The following is a 10,865-nucleotide window of genomic DNA, read 5'->3' on the forward strand; positions in this document are numbered from 1 at the left end:
AAATTCGCTTTAATCTGAATCACAAGAGCTGAAGCCAAGATGTCTTATTCTGGCCAGCTGGCTGTGGATCCCCAGTCGGGTCAGATGGGGGCAGCTTTAAAATGCGGTGACATGCAAGAGGCTGTTCAGCTGAGGAAGAAAAGATGGACTGAGGGAAGAGACAAGAGGTGAGGACAGACACAGACAGAAAACCTCATTGATTCCAGGTTCAGGTTCATGGTACTTTATTTATACCCCTAGGCAGATTGGTTTTGCAGTTCGATGATGACGTCCTTCTGACAGTTCTCAGAACATAATAACCAGCAATAACTTTATTACCTCCGCCAAGGAGGTTATGTTTTTGCCAGGGTTTGTTTGTCTGTTTGTTTGTCTGTCCGTTAGTGTGCAACATAACTCAAAAAGTTATGGACAGATTTGGATGAAATTTTCAGGGTTTGTTGGAAATGGGATAAGGAAGAAATGATTAAATTTTGGTGGTGATCGGGGGTGGGGGGGCCCACGGGGGGCGCCACTGATCAGCCTTGGCGGAGGTCTGCGCTCTCCGAGTACTTCTAGTTTCTATGTATGCACCTCCATGTTACTGAAAAAAATTTATATTATAAAAGGGAAGTGGACTCTGTTTGTGTGTCTCAGGCATCACACAAAATCCGGACAGAGCTGACTGCTGCAGTTTGGCATACTTATGTTTTTATGGTCAAGGAACAAACTAGTGAAAACGGCAAGTTGATAGGACCAATATTTTGGGAGATATTAATTATTACCTCCGCCAAGGAGGTTATGTTTTTGCCAGGGTTTGTTTGTTTGTCTGTCTGTCTGTCTGTCTGTTTGTCTGTCCGTTAGTGTGCAACATAACTCAAAAAGTTACGGACAGATTTTGATGAAATTTTCAGGGTTTGTTGGAAATTGGATAAGGAAGAAATGATAAAATTTTGGTGGTGATCGGGGGTGGGGGGGCCCATTTCCAACAAACCCTGAAAATTTCATCAAAATCTGTCCATAAGTTTTTGAGTTATGTTGCACACTAACGGACAAACAAACAGACAGACAAACAAACAAACCCTGGCAAAAACATAACCTCCTTGGCATGGGGGGGCCCACGGGGGGGGCCACTGATCAGCCTTGGCGGAGGTCTGCGCTCTCTGAGTGCTTTTCTTGTTCTGGAATACAATCACATTGCTGTGCCCAGAATCATAGAATCATCATATAAGTGGGTTATCTAGCAATAGATAAACAATAAGGCCACGTTGCCATGGTGTCAAACAGACATGCCAGCGGAGAGGTTATTCAACTGAAAATTCTAGTGGAATTTACCAAGAAAGTAAAGAAAGAAAGTAAAGGAATGAACTTTATGAGAGGATCCAGAGTCCATGGTTCCCCACAGGTCAACTTTGGACATTACAGTTTATTTACACAGTTTGTTTGATCTTGTTTGTCCCGATTTTCTACCAATTCTTTTTTATAATTCTAATTTATTATGTATAATGTATGTGTATGTATGCGTTCAATCAATCTATCAATCAATCAAATTTTATTTGTATAGCGCTGAATCATAGCAAAAGTTATTTCATGACACTTTACATATCGAGTCAGTCAAAACCAAACTCTGAAGCCAATTTACAGAAACCCAACAGAATCCTCCAGGAGCAAACACTAGTGACTGGTGATAGTAGTGAGGAGAAACTTCCTTTTAACAGGCAGAAACCTGGAGCAGACCTTGACTCCTGGAGGATAGACATCTACCTTGACCAGCCTGCATTATGTATTGTATTTTTATTTATATGTTTTATTTTTACTGTTTGTCATGCTGCTGTTGCACTACAATTTCCCAGTTTGGGATCAATAAAGTCTATCTATCCATTAGAGCCCGACTGATATGGGATTTTTGAGGCCGATGCCGATACTGATACTGGGGGCTGAAAAAAGCCGATATCCAATATATCAGCCGATATCAGATATTGGCCGATAACTGATATATTGGCAGATATATGAAATAAGAACACTGATCTACACAGGATATAATAATCTTATATTAGATCATTGTGGACAGGTGGGTAAACAGTTGCATAAATCTTTGTTTATCTCACAAATATAATTTACACAACTTTCAAATGCAAACTATGCAATCACAAAAGTAATTAGAGCAAAAAATATTACTTACCTCACAATTATGTTTTCACTCACAAATTTTGATGTCACTACAACTTCTTATGTGGACTAAAGACTAAACTGAGCATGTGCAGAGTGAATTAGGTGAGTCCTAAGTTGTTCCTGATTGGAGCAATTGCAAGAGTTACAACTGACCCATGTTACAACTGTCCCCAGTCTCCCCTACACTATTAACACCCAGGCCTGCTGGCAGAATGAAAGTGTGGGATAAACAGGAAGTGCACGGATATGGGTGTGTGTGTGGGGGTGAATACTTCATAAGACGGGGGGGGGGGGGGGGCTAGTGGTCTATCCTTGTCAGAGCACATGGTAGCAGTCTGTGATTTTCGCCGGGGTGGAGGGTCGGAACAGAGGGGGGATAAGCAGTCCATCCTTGTCAGAGCGCGGGGGGCGGTGTAGCTCCGTGATTGTTATTGTGTGTGGGGGGGTGATAATGTCATTGTCCGAGCAGGAGTGAAAGTGAAACTAACTCGCTTTAAAGTTCCTCTTATTCTCCAGGCAGCACACGCGCACACACACACACACACACACAGGAGCAGTGAGCGCCAGAATCTCCGCACAGCAAAAAAAGTTAATATATCAGCTACATGTTGGCCGATGTTGATTAATTGGTGATACGCTATAATCATCTAGATTAATTGGCCGGCCGATCAATCGGCTCTACTGTCCATCTGTCTGTCTGTCCATCCATCTATAATGAAGTGAAGTGAAGAGAAGCCACTGGGTATATAGGCTGTAGACAGCAGACTGGATGGCCAGGCAGGGTGATGATGCTCAGGTTAACAGGGTGGTATAATGGTTGAACTGGTTGGCTGACTGGTCACACTGGCAGGGATGGGTTAACTGAGTAAAGATGAAAAGTCACCAGTAAAGAATAAGGAGAAGACTAATCGGACTGCTGCAGTGGTGAGAAAACAGATGACTTCAAACTGATTAAAGGCGGGTTCATGTTCATTATGTTCCAAATTGTCACTGAATTTAGAAAATAAAAATGGATATTCTGGATTTTGTTTCCCAGTTACAGTGGTACCTTGACTTATGAGCGCCTCAACTTACAAGTTTCCCGAGTTACAAGCTGATGCTTGGTTGATTTTTTGCTTCGAGTTGCAAGCCAAAATCGGAGTTACAAGCGAGCTTCAGATACGCCGCCCAGCATCTGCGCAGCATCTGCGTCTCACTCGTTCACTTCACATGGTTACCTTGCCCTGGAAGCATCTCTGTTGTGTTGTGCTCCTGTTTTGTGCTTTTTGTGCAGTTATTTTCCCAAATTTCTTTTTCCTAAGCATGGGTCCGACCTCTTTTCACCTCTTCCAGACATGCAGCAAAGTGTTTCAGCACCTCCCCTCTGGACAGCGACAGCAGGAGATAATACCTGTAATACCTAATATCACCATAATCTTCACATTTAGAATTAAGTTTAAATAACTAAAAAACTAAAATAATACATTTAAATGAAATACTCATTATTAATTTTCCAAAGCCACAGGGAGGCTCAGCAGAGGGACAAAAGAGCCACATGAAGCTCCACCTGGTAGGTTTTATAAAAATGGGGTTTACAGGAGGAACCCGTCAGTACTCCTTAAGACGCCGGGGTGAGCAGAAACATGGAGGAGCCACCTCCAAAACACCTACTAGTCCTCTGACATTTGTCATTTTATTGGCTATGACACAGACAACACATTGAGCTTTCATTGGTATTAGTTAGCTTTAAGTTGGGGGTGAAATTATGGTGTTTTTGGGGGGGCTGGAACGGATTAATGGCATTTCATTAAATTCCAATGGTGAAAACTGATTTGACATACGAGCAAATTGAGTTACGAGATCATTCATGGAAGGAATTAAACTTGTAAGTCAAGGTACCACTATGTTTCTGAGTGAAATGATTATGAAACAATGACATACTAAGACATACTTCCCTTTTAGTTGCTTATGATTCAATATCAGGTTCATGTTACTTTATTTATACCTGTCGGTAGATTTGTTTTTCAATTACACGATGAAATCCTTTTGACATTTCTCAAAACATAATGACATGTAAGGTGAAAGATGTGTTTATTTTTCTATTTATTTAATTAATTTTTTTGGTTTATTTAATAGGGACCATGCACATTTATGAACATTGCTGTATAAAAATACACCCATGTAAATATACCAGAATTAGTAAAAATAACTACTTTTCATCTGCAGTGCCTAGGCAGGTGACAGAAACAACACATAAAATAACCAACATTAATACATCACTCTTTCACTATAAATAAAAAAAAAATAAATGAAAAAATACACATAATGATGACAGGCATCAGCAAAACAAACAAATGAACAAAAAAGGAATAGACACAGGATGATCACAGAGGCATACATTCACCTCTATACTTACATACAGCTAAACAGAGAAAGTGTATGGGTGATGAAATGTATGTCAATTAAAAATGAGTGCATCTCTGGTTTTCTAGGAACCACTGTTTTAAGTGAGTTTTAAAAGGGTTGTTTGTTGGACACACTCTTATTGGGAGGGGCAAGTTATTCCAAAGTTTACCTCCTGCTATTGACAGTACATTTTGGCCAAAAGTGGTGAAGTTGACCATCGACATACTGCACCGTACCATCTTCATCCGCTTATCCAGGTCCAGGCCACGGGGGCAGCAGCCTCAGCACAGAGGACCAGACAGCCACTTCCACCAGCTCTTCAGGGGGAGTCCTGAGGTGTTCCCAGGCCAGCCGAGAGATATAGGGCCAGATCTACTAAAGATTTGCATGTATTAAAACGTGTGCAATGAGTTTGCAAAAAAATGTACAAACTGATTTATTAACAGTGCACACCAAGGGTTACATCTTTCAAAGGTGCAGAATAGCGTGTCTGCATCCAGTTAGTACATTTGCCACAATGAATCTGTAATATGGGGTGTTTACACACAATTGTGCGTGTAGTGGGAGGAGAAAATGTAAATATAAACTGCATCTATATCTAACACGTCTCAAGAAGAGGTGCAAAAGGTTTGGATGCGTAAATGCGCACACATGGAAGTGGTTAGGAGACATCAAAATGATGAAACGAGATGCAGAGAATGCATTTTTTACCCTTGTGTGAACATTTTTGGAGAAAAAAATAATTAAGACTTATGGCCCCCCACCCACCCATACACACACACACACACACACACACACACACACACACACACACACACACACACACTCTTTACGGGACTCTTTTCCACTCCTGATGATTGTGATTAAAAATACGCACCGACATCAGGGTACAGTGTGACAAAATTATGTGCGCCTGACAGTCATTCAATCCAACTACCCCCCCCTTTTAAAATGAAAAATTAATGAATGAAGGAGTCACGCAATACCTTCTATGATTAAATTCCTCCAACGTTACATTTCCGTGCGTCTGGATCATTCAGTCACTGTTCCCATTAGTGCCGGTGGATCCCAGAGCAGTTTTTACAGCGTATTGTCTCCAGTAGCACATGCAATATCCTCATTTAAATAGGGTGGTCTTCAAGACTTTGCATCTGTTGTCATTTGTGCAGGCAATCTTTGTAAATCACCCGCAGACCGTGGTTACAACCCATACACAAAATTCTAGATTGCGCAAGCAAATTACTACATGCAAATTGGGATCTTTGTAGATCTGGTCCATAATCCCCCCAGAGTGTCCTGGGTCCTGGGTGGCCCCGAGGTCTCCTCCCGGACTGACATAGCTGAAACACTATAAATGTGAAAAAAATAAAAGTGCTCCAAATTCCACCAATTAGGACATAAAAGATAAGATAGGTCAATAAAAGAATAATTGTGAATAAAAAACTACTCTGGATTAAGACCAAAGTTAAAAGAAGATAATTTCATACATAAGTAACTCAATAAATAAATGATGTGCGTTATATTTCAACAGCTGGTTCAGCTCTGTAACAGCAGCAGGAACAAAGCTGGTTTTGTACTGTTGTGTCTACAAACGTCCGTCCACAGAGGAGAAGCTGACAGTGGGAGTGTAAAGGGTGGGAGTGGACATGTAAAGTGGAAGTTTCTATCCTCTGTCCCTGTTGCACTGAGATGAAGGACTTGGCTGTGATGAATAAACCATTTAACTACTTGGTCTAAGGATTTTTCTCTGAGTTAATGTTGTCATTCTTCAAAATATGCAGTCTCATAGAATGACTCATAGCTTTTGTGTAAATGCTTTTGCTTGTTGTGAAAATGAACACGAGGTGCTGAAGGTAATGCAAAAATAAATGTTCAAAGTGGTCATCCAATAAATATGTTTCAAACTTAATGTCTGTCTTTTCGGGTATATTTCATCAGGCTGATTGGGGTTCAACTCGTCATGTTTCTGAAAAGTTTGTTTCTAGTAACTTATTTAACGATATAAAATTGGGTGATTGACAGCTCTAATGACCAGCCACTGTCAAGAGTCTGCCAGACGTGCAGGGGAAGACAAATCTAGCAGACATATGTCCATCTTCATAAACAGCTCATGGAATCACCTGAAATGCACCATTAAACAACCGAACAATGCACAGTTTTATCCATTGTAGACAGAGATGGAGATATAAAAGTATTTGAGACAGTGAAATAGAATGGGACAATGGGAGAAACAGTGAGACAATAATAACACATGACATTTGTCCTCTGGACGGACGTCCTCAATGCACAGGTGACAGACAGGTGAGACAGCTGGACTGATAGAAATATAGAAGCATATGACATGCAAAAGATTGGCTTCACATAATATTAGTCATACTGACTAAAACTAGAGCTGAAACATACGATACTGTTTTAAGGACATGAACCAAAGTTTGGCCATTTGGATTTACACTGAAATTGTCTCTAGTGGGGGATCTGGGGCGGTAAGAGGTCTTCCCAGGGTGGCAAGGATGACGGTGTGTGGAAATACCTACATATACAGGGCGTCCGCAAAGTCTCTTTACAATTTAAAAAAAACAACATATCACAAAAGCAATTGAGATATGTTCATCAAATTCGTTCTATTTACTCAGTGGTTTTCAGAGTTCTTAATCACATTGTGGGATCGTGTGCAGTCGAATCATTGGTCCATTTTCCTTCAGCCAGAGATCAATTAAAGCAAATATTTACCTTGACCTCATGACTGAATTGCTCAGAGCCTGCACATGTCATGCATCTCCAGCACCACGGCCAGCGCCAGACCTTTAGAGGACCCTCTCATGTACTTCATGTGTGGAGCTGTCCATGGTACTGAACATAGAAACTTCGCTTTCCTAGTGACAAACAGGCCTGGATGGTGGATCTTCTTGAAGGTCAAAACACAGTAATGTCCTGTCAGAGAGTGAACTTTAATTGATTGCCATTCCAACATTTATTTCAATATAAATTAGCTCCTTGTTTTGCATAATCCCTTATGGTCCAACTAAAACCAAAATGAAATGAAAAAAAGAATTTAAAAGTAAAAATGTGTTATGGGTCATTTAGCAACACTAATCTGTCAAATTGTCTCTAAAATATTCCGTCAGATAGATTTTGAATATCATGTTTTGACCCTTGAATGAATTCTGAATCAGGATGAACATCGAGCCTGAATATGTGTCACCACAACTGGATGACCTTCAACCAGTCGTCATTTTCCAGGTAGATGGTGCACCATCACATTGGGAACTGCATGTTTTGTGGGTTCCTAAATTAAACATTTCCAGACCGGTAGATTGGAAGGGATAACCCAGTTACTTGAACACCTCGTTCACCAGATATCACTCCCTTGGATTTCTTTCTATGGGGTTGTGTTAAAGATATCGTGTATCAAACAAAAATACAAGAGCAGAAGTAAAAGATCACTGATGGCATTGACACCATTGATGAGGCTATGTTACAGCCAACATGGAAACAAATCCAGTACCGTCTGGATGTGCTTCATACAACTAATGGTGTTCATGTAGAGGTGGATTAAATGAGGCCAAAAAAACCTTCAATATCTGCTTTTCATTTTGTAATAATTTCAACAGATTTATCTATTCATTTGTAATAAATTTGTTAAACTGTAAAGACACTTTATGGACACGCTGTACTCGAAATAAATTCAATAAAAAAAAAAAGTCCACAAAAACACTTTTAATGTATTTATTATCCTATAATGCCCTGTATTAACACATTACTCATGTGTTTGTAATGCACAACATGAACAAGATCAGTGTTCAGATAAAACATACCTCTGCAGATCTTTAAAAGTAAAAGTGAAAAAAAAGAAAATGCACCACAACAAGTAAAAGTTTTCCAATTATAAAAAATGACAATAATTGCCCCTAAGGTGTAGTGGAGTAGAAGAATAAATGACTTTTGAAATGACTTTTGGTAAATTGTTTCAGTGCTTTGAGAAGCTTGCAGACCTAGTGGTAATTTGCTTTTACAATAGTTTTAAGAACATTAAAGTTAGGCTGATGGCTGGGGGTGAGTGAGTCTCTACTGTGTGGTCAACATTAGACTTTTACATCATTTTCTCTCAGATCCCTTTGGTACAAAACATTTGAACACTTTACTACACTGGTTGACTGTAAAGATGCCATTTTTGATGCTTGTTGAGGCTGTTTTTGGTCATAAATTGAAATGCCAACTGGAGGAAACGTCACTGAGGTGTGTTTATAATAAACAGCACATTTATTCTTCAAAAAAGGGAACTGAGCTGCTGCTTCAATCACTTTCCTGTGTATAAAGAACATTTATGATCTAAGTATTGATTGAACTTTGATTAGGCCTCATTTTCCAATCTGCCTCTAATTTCTGTTTATTATAAAACCTTACTTTTGGCTTATGAATTAATTGCTGGTAAACAATTTGACTTGAATGCTAAAAGCATAACAGTGTAGGAAAGAGAACTGGGTACAGTTTACTCTTACAGTGAATTATGTTTGATTATTTCTTCTGATATTATAGAGTAAACTAGAGAGAGAGAAAATGAGATGACAGTAAGAAGCAACTGTCTTTTCCTGGTTTTATAGCCTGATTAATTTTTTTTTAATTGTCAGTTAATACAGTCAATGCAAATCCGAGTGGATTCTAATCTCATGAACCTGGTTCTAGTTATTGTTACCACTATAATTATCACCATGGTTGTTATTGTTAGTATTGTTGATATTTTCTTGTGAGGGTCTTCACCATCTTCTTCTTCCTTTTTCTCCCCCCTTCACTCTTTCCTTCTCTTCTCCCCTTTTCTTCTCCTTCCCCCTGTTCCTTCATGTCAGGTCTGGCATTGAAATGTTTTTCAATGAAACTCAAAATAAAGACAGTAGAATAACAAGGGGAGCCTCATACACTATGAAGTTTCCTTTGGCAAAGCAAATTTGTTCGGCACCAAAAGGCAGCCAGACTACCAGTTATGATGCTGAACTAGACAGACAGACAGACAGACAGACAGACAAAGACAGTCTTATGAACCTTTTATGTAAAATGTCCAGCAAAAATGTATTCAGCAACAATGTCTCTCCAGGTGTTTGTATTAATACTTAAAGGTTAACTGTGTATACTGTATATGTGAACTAATGCTATGTAATGTGTGGGTCTAGCCTTAATTTGTAAAATGTTCCTAATTTTATGAATGCTGGCACTTTACTTCTTACCCAGGGAAAACAGTTGAAAAATAGCTTTTTTGCTAATACTGACACAGTTACAGAAATGTTCATTAATGTGTACTGTCCCTGCTAAATAAACAAATAAATAAATATGACATCAGTGCAACAGTGACACATTGGAGAATAGCAGTAATTGAGTTTCACAGTCTACTATAAAGATACCAGTGTTTTGTTTTTAGTTTTTTGACGAAGCCCATTTTGAAAATCAAAAAAACACTGTAATGCAGTTCATCTGTAAAGACTGTATGAATAATTTTCCAAATCATTCCTAATTGACAGTTTACTTTTAGTGTGAAATTGGACATAGACGTTGTGTCCAACATCAGTGTCAACCTGACTGAACAGTCAAGGCATCAAAAGTAGTAGAAACTGAATTCAGTCAAAGACAGTTTAAGGTTTTTTACCTTTCTGGTTTATTTTCAATAATCCGTTAGCTGTTTGTTAATTTCTGCTATCAGTCAGTAACCGAAAAGTCAAAACTATTCCACAGAACCACACCCAACAAACACCAAAGACAACTGTGAGGCTCTTATACTAATGCTCCCTCAAGCGGCAGCAGATGTACCAGCTAGAACAGGGGGAACTATTTACACGCACCAGCTATTCCACACAATGAATTATGTATAATTATATATATACACACACACACACATGTTACCACCCATAGGTGGGTCTGGGTGTCAGTCTGTGGGTGTGTCCTTCTAGCTGTGCGTGAGTGGTTGATGTGTTGCAGGTGAGGGGCCAGATCCCACACACGGATTGGACCAGCCAGCCGGAGGCAGAACTATAAAGATGATGGAGCTGGGCCGGTCCATCGTCACCGTTCCTCCACTCCCAACTAGGGATGTAACAATTACCGGTATAATGATAAACCACAGTAAAATTCCTGATGGTTAGTTTTATCATTTAAATTCTAATTATCATGATAACCATGTTTGATTGCCGCACTTTGAAAACTAATGGTACTGCTCATTTCCTGGAGAAGCAGCAGCACTCCAGGCTCTATCTCTCTATCTCTGTCTCTCTATCTATCTATTTATCTATGAAAAAGAAACTAAAACAGCTCAAACTTGATCTGGAAAATTGTTGTTTCTGCCAACA

The 10,865-nt window shown here is 39.4% G+C and overlaps 1 long non-coding RNA gene across 1 annotated transcript; it reads right to left on the reverse strand.

Moving 5' to 3' along the window:
• Nucleotides 1–1,645: 1,645 nt before the first annotated feature.
• On the reverse strand, nucleotides 1,646–9,087 carry LOC115427355 (uncharacterized). The gene is made up of 3 exons (XR_003936482.1): nucleotides 9,077–9,087; nucleotides 1,908–1,913; nucleotides 1,646–1,750 (listed from the first exon to the last, which is right to left on the reverse strand). It is a non-coding gene; the product is annotated as an uncharacterized LOC115427355 (long non-coding RNA).
• Between the last annotated feature and the right edge of the window lie 1,778 nt (nucleotides 9,088–10,865).

This window comes from Sphaeramia orbicularis, chromosome 10, assembly GCF_902148855.1.
Source record: "Sphaeramia orbicularis chromosome 10, fSphaOr1.1, whole genome shotgun sequence".
NCBI lineage: Eukaryota > Metazoa > Chordata > Actinopteri > Kurtiformes > Apogonidae > Sphaeramia > Sphaeramia orbicularis.